Source organism: Balaenoptera physalus (genome assembly GCF_965194825.1).
Source record: "Balaenoptera physalus genome assembly, chromosome: 2".
In the NCBI taxonomy this organism is placed as follows: Eukaryota; Metazoa; Chordata; class Mammalia; order Artiodactyla; family Balaenopteridae; genus Balaenoptera; species Balaenoptera physalus.
Genome location: NC_138883.1, coordinates 113,429,008 through 113,440,462, shown reverse-complemented (window position 1 = coordinate 113,440,462; position 11,455 = coordinate 113,429,008). Strand labels below are relative to the sequence as shown.

General features: G+C 50.2%; 2 protein-coding genes across 5 annotated transcripts in view; one reads left to right on the top strand and one right to left on the bottom strand.

The window, feature by feature from the left end:
* SPESP1 (sperm equatorial segment protein 1) overlaps window positions 1-2,157 on the bottom strand; it is a 166,183-nt gene extending 164,026 nt beyond the window's left edge. Inside the window, exon 1 of one of the 2 annotated variants that reach the window (XR_014259131.1) lies at window positions 1,999-2,157. The gene's annotated coding sequence lies outside the window, so the exon portion shown is untranslated. The remainder of the gene's footprint in view (window positions 1-1,998) is intronic. The other variant, XM_082447979.1, reaches the window with a different exon arrangement.
* ANP32A (acidic nuclear phosphoprotein 32 family member A) overlaps window positions 1-11,455 on the top strand; it is a 41,278-nt gene that overhangs the window by 2,441 nt on the left and 27,382 nt on the right. The window lies entirely within an intron of this gene.

Here is an 11,455-nt window from a genome sequence, read left to right as displayed (position 1 = left end):
CTGGATTTAACAACAAAAAAAGGGGGTTTTATATTTTATAAATGAATCCCCCCTTCCGCCCCCCTCCCGCGCCTTCCCCCTCCCTTTCTCTCTCGCTCGCTCGCTCGCTCGCTCGCACACACACAATAAGTTTTGGGCTTCGCGAGTCCGGTTTAGTTTCTGATAAATGTGGGCCGAGGCCCCTGGGGAGAGCGCGTGGGGAGGGGGCTGCAGTGGAGTTGGGAATGGCTCGAGTTTAAAGTGCGTCTTCATTTCTTTGCAGTGATGAGGCGAGAGACGGGGGAGCCATATTTGTAACTTTGTAGTGTTCGTGAACGCGCCCTTTCTCTCCCTCCCTCCCTTTCTCTGCCTCCCTTCCTCTCCTCCTCTTTCTCCCTCACTCTTTCCACCCCACCTTCGGGCCAGATGCTGATGTTTCTTCCTTTCCTTCCGAAGGGAGGATAAATTGGAAGACGGGGGGAGGGATTTTCGAACGTGCAAAGGCACAGATAATCCCCGCGCCTTCCCACCTCGCGCGATCGCTACTGCAAGTTACCCAAAGGCTACGTCCCGGTCCCCCCTCGCCCCTGCTCCTTCCGGCCTCCCTAAGATGCTAGCCTTTGAGCCCTGGCGACCCCCGGCTCCGACCCCCGGCCCGTCTTTCTCTAGGGTGGGCTCCTTGGCAGCCATTCGGCGCCCAGTTAATAAATGGGCCCGGGAAACTTTGTCAGGACGCGAGCTGCCCAGAGCTGGTGCCTGTGGTGGGTATTGGCTGGGTCCAGATTTATGCGGGCTTAGCAGACACGCAGCTCCGGGATGGGAGTTTGCCTTCCCCTCGCCGTTATTGATTGGGCAGTAGCGGGAGTACGGCCGGAGGAAACTTACACCGATGGGAACTGGGAGGCTCGGGCAAAAGCCTACCCCCGAGGAGGGGAAAGGTGAGGGTGGGTTACTCGAACGCCCGTTTTTATTTGTCTCCCTCTCGCTTTCAAACACTGTTTTATGTGAGTTGGAGGCTCAGCGGAGGAGACCCCGGGTCTGGGGCGGAGACGCTGGCTGACTCCTCTTGTGGCCCCTCGGGGGACCAGCGGAGCGCGGGCGGGAGGACCCCTCACCCCAGCCCCGGTGGCCAGGGTTCCACAGAGTTGGGAGTTTGGGGTAGCACTATGCGCTGACCTGTCGCCCCTCCAGCCCGTTAAAACCCGAATCCCTGGCGTAGGCAGGCCTTGCTTCCTCTTTTCTCTACTTCCTCCCCCAAACCTGAGTGAGACTTTTGAAAACAAGATCCTTTTTGTGCCCCCCCCCATCATAACGCAGCTGTGGACTGTAGACGTGCAATGCCTTATGGCGCGCAGGGCGGGGAGGGGGTGGCGGAGGGAGGGGAGGGGTTGCCCGCCGGAGGACGCTGGAGTTTCCGCGAACAATTTGCCGGCGGTTTGCCTTTCTCTGGCCGGTTTCATCCCAGCTTGGACCCCGAGCCAGAGGATTGGGGGGCTGGGTGTGGTGTTGGGGGAGGGGGCCGGAGCCGCGGGCTTCCCGCGTACTTTCCGGAAGCCCCCCGTGCGGAGGGGGAAGGGCGCCAAGTAGGGGGCCGGGGTCGCGGCGGGAGGGTGAGGAGGCACGGTTCGCCCGGCCAACCCTATCGCCGCTGCTGGCCAACTGGGAGCGAGATCGAAAGCGGGTCGAACCGGCTCTTTAAACTTCCCGAGTGTGTGCTGGGGGAGGGGAGCGCACCGCGCCGAACTGGGAGCGATTTCTCACGCTTACGCCCCCTCGCCTTCGAGTCTCCCGGCCCACACGCCTGCCCCCTACCTTGAGGCGGGGTGGGGCGCGGGTGGGGGTGGAGGGGGCACTTTCTGTCCGTTTGCGGAGGAGGGGGAGAAAGCTAGCTAATGAGGGACAAAAGGGGTGAGGGAGGAGAAACTCGGTTTTTTAAACGTTCTTAAGACAAATAGCTCCCGGAGAGCGCCCCCTGCACCCCTCCCTGCCGTGCTCCCCCCAGGGCCCCCACACACCCACCTTCGGAGCCTCTCCCAACTCTGATCCGGGGGCTGGTGGCCACGCCGCGACGCCGAAATAGGACAAGCAGCCATGTTTCCCGGGTCTCGCGCGGCCCGCCCCTCCCCTCCCCCATGGCGCGGCCGGCGCCGAGCGCGGGGCTCCTAATGCGGGCGCCGGGCTCCATGCGGCGCGGGGCGCGGGCCGGCGGCCGGGCGACCCGGCGGCCGGGCCTCGCGCGCGCGGGTCGGGGTGCGGGCGCGCCGGGCTGGCCTCCGGGCGGGCCTTTTGGCTTCCCGAGCTGGTTTGGAGCTCGAGGTGTTTTATTTATTATTATTGTTTTTGTAACGGCCAGGCCCGCCGGAGGCCGAGCCCGAAGGGCGCCGAGGCGTTACTGGGGGGCAGGGGCGGCCGCCGGGGCCCTGCTCGCCTGTGGCACGACTGCCGGGCGCCGGGCTGCCATTTTGTCACCGTGGCTGTTGTCCCTGGGTGGGGGGGGGGCGCAGACTTGCGCCATCGCCCCGACGGCCCCGGACGTGGAGGCAGCAGGGGGAGCGGGCTCCGGGGACCCCCAGTTGTGCTCTGGACCCCGATGGGGGTCCCCGCCCCTTGCCAACGGCCTGAGGCTCTGCTGGAGCGTTGCGGCGGCCGTTGCTCCGGGAGGGCGACGATCCTCCTGGCGAGTGCTCCCCCCACCCCCAGCGCGCTCCCTGCCTCCCCCGCCCCTCTTCTCGCCAGTATTTCGTCCTTCCTCCTGCAGGCGTTTTAGACGTAGTTCAATGTGGCCCTAAAGACGAACGGATCGCCCTGGTGTTTGCTCTTTATGCGGAACTGATAGGAGGGTGGGGGGAGAAATTAAACATGAGGTTTCTTTTGGGGGGGGCGCACGCGACTCTAGCGGCCCTGACTGAAGCCGAGGACAGCAGCCGCTTAGCCGGGAGGGACGAGTTGATGCGTTGGGGAAACGCCCTCCGGGGCTGGGCTCTCCGGGAAGGTAGGTCGCGCTCGGTGTTTCAGGTGGGTGTTGCAGCGCCCTGCTGGCTGCTAGGGGAGGCCCCCTTGCTTTTCCTCTGCCCCTCCCCCTTTTATTTTTGCCCAGGGGAAGGCAGCTACAGTAGTAAAGGTAACCCTAAACCGAAAAGATTAGGGAATAAGGGTTGCTTTTTAAAAAGTAAATGATGTCTTATTTTTTCTAACTGCCTTTCTCTGGCTGTTGACTGTGAACCAGGCAAGGCATCGCGTCGCCGGCATCTCTCTGAGACTTTTTAAAAGCTGATATCCATGCTGGTTAAGCACCTCACTGGTTAAACTCTGGTAGACGTCTGCATGGAGACTAGCTTTCATGGCAGTGCCCGGCCAAGGCTGCCCAGGAAGCCAGGTTTAACTTTGACCTTTGGAATACGTCACATCATGTTTTCCAGACTGACTTACTGCCTAATTGGGTTCAAGTAGCCTGATATTAACTCCAGTTTATGGAAGCCTACCAGGGATCCAGAGGCAGAAAATTGAGCATGAGTTCTGTATGGACATGGTCAGTTATGTTTTGGTACTGGATTGCTGCTGCTGATGGTAGTTTTGAGCCTGAGGGCTTCACGGGGGAGCTGGGTAGTAGAACCACGCAGGCCTAAGTGTAAATTCCTCGTGTCACAGAGGTAAGATAAGTTAACCTGCCCCTGTGATCTCAAGCCGGTTAACTTAACCTAGCTCTTTGATCCTTGGTTTCCTCACCTGTAAAATGGGAATAATCCTATTTAATGAGTCAGTGACAAAACTGGCTTGATCTGGCCCTCAGGTGCTCAGTATGTGATAGTGTTATTCTCAGAGAGATGGGGGGGTGTGATGCAGCACAACTTTAGGCGTCTCTAGGGTTTAGAGAACAACAATAATAATAGCTGATGCTTGTATAGCACCCATGCTATGCCTGGTACAGTTTTAAGTGGATTACACATATCAGTTAATTTAGTCCCCACAGCAGCACTAGGAGGCAGGTACTATTATAATCCTTATATTAACACAGGAAATCGAGGCATAAAAATGTTATCACAGCCAATCTGCATACTCAACCTCTATACTGCCTCCCCTGAAGTACCCTTACTTGTAAGAGACTGTGGGGAAGAGCTGCTTCTTCCTTGGCTTTGAAATATTGCCACCTTATGAGAGAGTTAGAAGACTGGACAGCCTCCTGGTTGAAGATACTGAGGTGGGTGGTCAGGATCAGAGGCTCTCTGACTTGTCGGTTTTAAGGAGGAGGCCATACATACACTTCCCTAGTTTGGGTTAGCACATCACATCTGGTTAGAATCTGGCCTTTTAGGTGTTGGGGGACACATTTTGAGGAATGAGAAGATAAGCAGGAGCCACTCAGGCAGTGGTGTGTGTGGGATCGTGCATGTAATGCATTTCCCACTTTTATTATCAGACAAAAAGCTGAACAGAATTGGCATGTCCTTGGTTTCCAGGATCTAATTTACTAATAACACTTCATGGATCATCTCACTTAATCCTCCAACAACTCCTTAAGGATAGGCCAAGCAGGGTGACATCCTCTGTTGTGAGGGTGAATCATCCAGGCTGGGAGAGTAGGTCAAACAGCTGGTAGGCAGCAGAGTTGGGTTCTGCTCCCACTGTAAAACCGGAGGTCCTTAGTTAGACAGTAAGGACTTGGAAAATTGTATAGTCTGTTGGGTCCCAAACGTGGCCCATCACCAGAATCATCCGGGTGCATGTAGAATGCAGATTCCTGGCTCCACCCCTGGACATTGGTTTAGCACAGGCATTGCCAAATTTTGGGTGAACTGCCTGTGTTTGTATCACGAGCTAAGAATAATTTGTACATGTAAACATTGCAATCAGTTTGATGATGTGGAACACTGAATCTCAGTTAAGTGAAATGTTGTCTCCCTTTCCCCCCTGCAAAGAATTATACTTGTCTCCTTGGACCTTTATTAGGAAAAAAATTGTGCTCATTATATGTTTTGAATTTTATCAATAAAAGAATTGTGGAAATTTGTTTTCTTTCATTATAAAAGTGCCTATGTAGTATTGTCAGTTTTACCTTTAGGTAAGGTTTACTATCTGGCCCCTTACAGAAAAAGTTTAGTAATCCCTAGTTTAATAGATTGTGGGGAAGGACCTTGGGATCTCAGTTTTTTAATTTTTTTGATTATTAAATTTTTTATTAAGCGTGTAAGAAGCCTTTCTTCTGGGTGGTGCCTTAGGGGTCTTTCCAAGTCCTTTTACATGTGCCTTTTATCTAGTTGATGTCTGGTGGAAATCAGCCTCAATCCGTGAACATCCATAAGAAGAGAAATCGTACTTGTTGCTGGTGTAAAATTGAGCATCCCTTCTATCCAGAAGTTATTCTGTGTAACCAACCGAAATTCTTCATCTTGCATATTCAGGATATTTCAAAAGGTTTTTGCATACCTTGTAGTTAAATGGTTACCCTTAAGTTTTAGATGTCTTCTCAGAGCTAGAGAAAAGGAGCTTTGAACTGCAACGGTTGGAGCTTTGAGGCCTGGAAGGTGCAGCAGCTGTGTACCTGGTGGCTGACATCAGAACTTCAGAGCACAGATCACTGAAAAGCACAGATAATCCTAGAATCTCTAGTTTGGGCCTGCTGCTCTTCCACCGGGCATGTTGCCTGGGGAACGTACTAGCAGCAAAGTGGCTTTGAGTTCCAGAGCCCTTCTTTCTACCTCTCTAGCCTCTTGTGCCTGAGCTAATGAGCGGAAGGAATGGATAGAAAATTGGCCAGGCCACAGGAGGAGGCGATAAATCCAAGAGGGTGAATCCCAGTCCCCGTAACTGTGGCCTGTACTTTAAGGACAGCAAACTGCAGACCCAGTTCCCTCTCTGGGCCGCTGCTGCACCACCAGCCTCTCAAGGTAATACAGGCACCTTGATTGAGCTTTGGGGGCTGGTCATCCAGAGCTTCATTTTATATTAATTTTACCGCATTGAAATAAACCTCAGGGCTGTTGGGGATCTTTTATGGAGATTGTGTAGGATGCTCATCAGATGTCTCGTTACCACGGTGCCTGCCCTCTACTCTGGTGTATCACTTAGGAAAGGAGCAGAGAGCTTGTTGCTGAGTGGTCATGAGCCCTGGTCGAATGAGCTTGGCCCCGTTGTTGAGCCTGAATTATGACTTGGTGAAGAGGAGGCTCATTACTCTGTTGTCCAGAGGGGCTATTCCCTTACAGATGTTCGCTACCATGCCCTCCCCTGCAACACACACGTTTTGACCTATCCACCCCCTATTCTAGCTAGTGCTCTAGTCTCCTAGGAAGTACCCTCCCCCAGTCCCCCATCACCACTGCCTTCCTCCCACAAGCAAAGGAGAGAAATAGTGACCTGAGTCTGAATCTTATATTACTTTGAAATATAATTATATGACAAATGATAAATACCCAACAATGATGTTTTCATTAAAGAGATGGAGTCTGGCAGGGATGGAGACTTGTGAAGGCATCTGTTATTCCGAACTTCTCATTTAATAAAATGGGTTGAAGCTAGATGAACAAAGCCCCCGTTGGCCTGGGCCCCCTTCCCAGACATGGAAGCAGCCTCCCTGCATAGAACCAGTTGTCCTGATGACATTTGTTAACACGAAGCCTGTAAAACAAGATAAGATGTCTTTGTTCACTGGCACTGGGCCCCATCGAGTGCCTCCTGGGCCACACCCTGAAACCCCTGTGTTTTCACTCAAATTTATTTTGTTTCAGCTTCACAGATGCCCTGGTGCACACATCTGTTGCCTTCTGTTACCAAAACTTGCTCCAGGTGTCAAATCTAGAAGATGAGTTTACTTACCCCACTATCACTTACTCTAATGTGGATTAAAGTCTGGGCTGTCTTTCCCAGAGGGATTTGCGTTTGGAGATTCCGGTTTGGTGAGGAAATTAACAGAGAACTATTAGAGACTTCGGTGCTCTTCTCAGCCTTGCTATTAACTAACTTGGACAGTTGTTTGGCCTCTTTGGGCCTCTGTTTTCTCCACTCTAAAATGGGAGTGTTGAGTGAGATCAGTGACTTTCAAACTTTTTGTTCCTATACTAAGAAATATGTTTTACACCACTACCCAGTGTGTATATGTTGATAACATACACAGGTTATCTGAAAAACTGACAACACGCTCCCTTACTGTGGATAAAACACTCTTATATTCATTAAAAAAAATGCTGGCTTTGACCCATAAATTGATTTCATTACTTGTTAATGTTTAAAAGACATTAAAAGATGAATATTAAGGTTCGTTCCTTCACACTCAAATGTTTTGTGGTTTGATTTGGAGGAATGCGGGAATGCCACTTGCAGCTTTGTGAAATCTCTCCACCGAGGGTCAGTAGTGATTCCTCCTGCTTTGAAACCATCTCATCTTGGGTCCTATGTTCTCAAGCTGCTCTCCTTAGCCCTTTCCCAACCCAGACCTTCTCACGGCATTATGGAATCATTATCCTAAATTCCTGCCCGGATGGATGCCTTCCAAGTCTCCTGGTTGTGCCAGCAGCCCTCCGCCAAGCATGTTCCTCCACCCCCTTCTCTCTACCCTCACCACCACCCCCCCTTTTTGTCTTTGTAAAATAACAATGTAATAGTGCCTACCACACAGTCTGGCACAAAGTAAGGGCTCGAGAAACGTTAGATGTCATTGTTATTACGGTCTGTTCCGTTAGAACACCACAGTTGGCATTCACTTAAAAAAAAAAGTTTACATTATCAACAGACACGTTATATCAAAAAGTAACATTTGTTTCAGTGGGGAAGGAGGTTAGAAGCTAGAGATTCAAACTTGCCAGTTGTTTTTCCCCACAAGCAATTCAACAGTAAATGTGTTGTTTCTCCACCTGAGTGTAGCTCTAGCATCTAAACATCATGGAATAGCCCCAGCACTGGATTCTAAGTAGGTAGTTTCTGCTGAGGGTAATAACATGACTCTCCCTTTTCCTGGGCAACACCTGGTCACCACCTAAAGCGAGTAATTCAGACTCTACTCCTCAAACTGCCCACCAACCCTCCACCCCCTCCCTCCCAGCCAACGACCTTCCCCTCACAGAGAAAATGGAAACTTCCTGGTTTCCTAAGAAATTCCTAGACCAAACCTGTGCCCTGCTCAGCTGTCCTTTGGGTCTTACCTGCGCCTGCCTTTCAGTTACCTTTTTCCTCCTGGGCACCTAGCTACTCTCCTTTGGATCCTTCTCAAGCTTGGGGTGTTTCTCCCATCTTAAAGCAGACAGGAAACATCCCTGGATCTCCTATCTCACTCTAGCAACTGGCTGTCTCTCCCCTTTTACATTCAAACTTCCTGAGTTGTCTTTAACCACCTTCTCCCTTCCCTCACTTCTCTCACACCTCAGCCTCCTCAGCTTCCCAAACAGCTCCCCAAATCCCAGCAGCCGTCACTGTCTTCTTTTACATGACTCCTCAGCAGCAGTACTGTTTTCCCACCCTTGACCTTCATGAGATACGTTCCCCATTACCTCCCCCTTTCTCCGGTATTTCTCCTACGACTGTGGCCATTCCTCAGTTTCTGCGGTTCTTTGGCCCTCCTCTCTACAGCCATGAAGTATCAGACTCAGTCAGGCCCAGGCCCTGAGCTCTCTCTTGTTCTGTATTCCCTCCCCACAAAATCTTGTTCTTCCTCACTGACAGCTGCAGGTACTTTGTGGTGCCTGGGGTCTGACGTTTACTGTTAACATCTCCGGCCTGACTTCTTGACTGAGCTCAGGACGCGCCTAGTGTCTCCCCCTGAGTGTCCCCAGAGCGCCCCACATTCAGCATGTCCAATGGAAACCCATGGCCTCTGCAACCTCCTCCATCCTCCCCACACGTACACATGTGATCTTTCCATCACAAATCCTGTCAGTTCAAAATATCATCCAGCCGATTTCCCCTGCACAAAGCCCCCTTGAAGCCATGCTTCAAACTTGTCAGAATGATCTTACCAAAATGCAAGTGTAATCATGTCACCCTGTACTTAAAATACACCATTGTCCTTAGGATAAAGCCCAAAAGCCTTAATAAGACCAACAAGGGTCCTGCATGGTCTGCCTCTTACTCTCTTCTTTTTCCTCACCCCCCTTTCCCACTGCGCTGGCCTCACTCACTACCGTTTACGCTCTCAAATCTACTCCACTCTGGAACTGCCACCATTACTTCCCTCGCATCTAATCATCTTTACGATCTCCTTCATCCTCCATCCCTCCTCAGCTCTAGGTCTTCTTTTGTTCTAAAACTCTTATAGAAATTTCCTTCAAAGAGCTTCAGTTTGTAATTAGACATTCCTGCGTGTGTTTGAAATGGCATCTCTGTCGCCATGTAGCCGATAGGCTGCATGATTGATGGGGCCTGTTTGGGCTCAGCAGTGCACTTGGCACGTGCCAGGCATTGTAGAAGTATTGGTTGAGTGAAGGAGCCATGGTCCTTGCACGTTCTTGTCATTTTCATCACCCACGGTCTGGTGAGCCAAGCACGAAGCCACTGAAACAAAGCATCCGAAACACCACTGTGGTTTGGTGTCCTCAGCTTTCCCAGGGTCAGTGTGAGCTCCTGCCTCTGGGTGGCTGATTCACACTTTCTCAGCCTAGTGGTCTTCACGTTTTTCTGGGTTTCATATCCCGTGTCGGTAAAAAATTTGAACCTGAGCCCTGGCCCCGGTATGTCTCCCTTTAGTTAGGAATTATTCACATACACTGCCTATAAATATGTACATTGTAAAACTACACCAAAAAATTAAAATTTAAGAGGTTAAGTTAAAAAATATTAAAAGTCCGAGGGTTTTCTTCCGGCAGCCCCATGGATTGTCTGGGGTTGATCCACTTAGGAGACCACTCCTCCAGTCATTTGCTTTTTTTTTTTTTAATTTTATTTTACTTATTTTTTTATACAGCAAGTCCTTATTAGTTATCTATTTTATACATATTAGTGTATACATGTGAATCCCAGTCTCCCACCACCACCACCCCTGCCACCACTTCCCCCCATTGGTGTCCATACGTTTGTTCTCTACATCTGTGTCTCTATTTCTGCCCTGCAAACTGGCTCGTCTGTACCATTTTTCTAGGTTCCACATATATGCGTTAATATACGATATTTGTTTTTCTCTTTCTGACTTCACTCTGTATGACAGTCTCTAGATCCATCCATATCTCTACAAATGACCCAATTTCGTTCCTTTTTATGGCTGAGTAATATTCCATTGTATGTATGTATGTGTGTGTGTGTATATATATATATATATATATATATATATATATATATATATACCACATCTTCTTTATCCATTTGTCTGTCGATGGGCATTTAGATTGCTTCCGTGACCTGGCTATTGTAAATAGTGCTGCAATGAACATTGGGGTGCATGTGTCTTTTTGAATTATGGTTTTCTCTGGGTATATGCCCAATAGTGGGATTGCTGGGTCATATGGTAATTCTGTTTTTAGTTTTTTAAGGAACCTCCATACTGTTCTCCATAGTGGCTGTGTCAGTTTACATTCCCACCAACAGTGCAAGAGGGTTCCCTTTTCTCTACACCCTCTCCAGCATTTGTTGTTTGTAGATTTTCTGATGATGTCCATTCTAGCTGGTGTGAGGTGATACCTCATTGTAGTTTTGATTTGCATTTCTCTAATAATTAGTGATGTTGAGCAGCTTTTCATGTGCTTCTTGGCCATCTATATGTCTTCTTTGGAGAAATGTCTCTTTAGGTCTTATGCCCATTTTTTTGATTGAGTTGTTTTTTTAATATTGAGCCAGTCAGTTGCTTATTTTATTTTTAATTTGGTTACAAAAGTTCACGGCATACAAGAAATGCCTGTGCCTTATTAAGTGCCCTTTCCTTATTAAGATCTTCCCCGCCCTGGTGTTGATGGGGTAGGAGTGGAGAGCATTCTTAGCCCTTCTTTGATAAGCAGGGAAGATCCAGTGGTCTGCCTGAGCTCCCTAGCAAATCAAGCGTCCATTGCCCCATGTCAGCTGGGTGCTGCCTGGTCAGGCTGTGTGCACAGACCCTCCCAGTTTCCCTCAGGTCGTCCCTTGGGGTCCAGTGAAGCCAACTCCTGGGCTGCTTCTGAAGATGCTTGGAATGGCCCAGAAGCACCTGAGATGAGAGGATTCCATCAGCCATAGACTTCAGCTGGTCATTGCAGCGGGGGGAGGAGGCTTTCTCCTGCTTATCCGTCAGGCTGGAAATAAGTCAAAGGCAGGATCTGTGCGGGCCAGAGGGAAACCTGGAGGAGAGAAGCCTGCTGGTGTTCCTGTGTGTTTTTGTGGGGCACCATCAGCAAGGTTGTGCCAGGACTCTGCAGTCAGAAGTGCCCAGAAGGTCTGGATCGGTGGATTCTGCTGCCTCTTGCAGAAGGCGTGAGTGAGTGAGAGTCCTGAGTGAGTGGGGGCTGGGAGGGAGCACAGCCCTTATAGTAAATTTTAAGGGATTAATTGTAGATTTCTACAGGGGCATGCATCCCGAGGAGAGCCC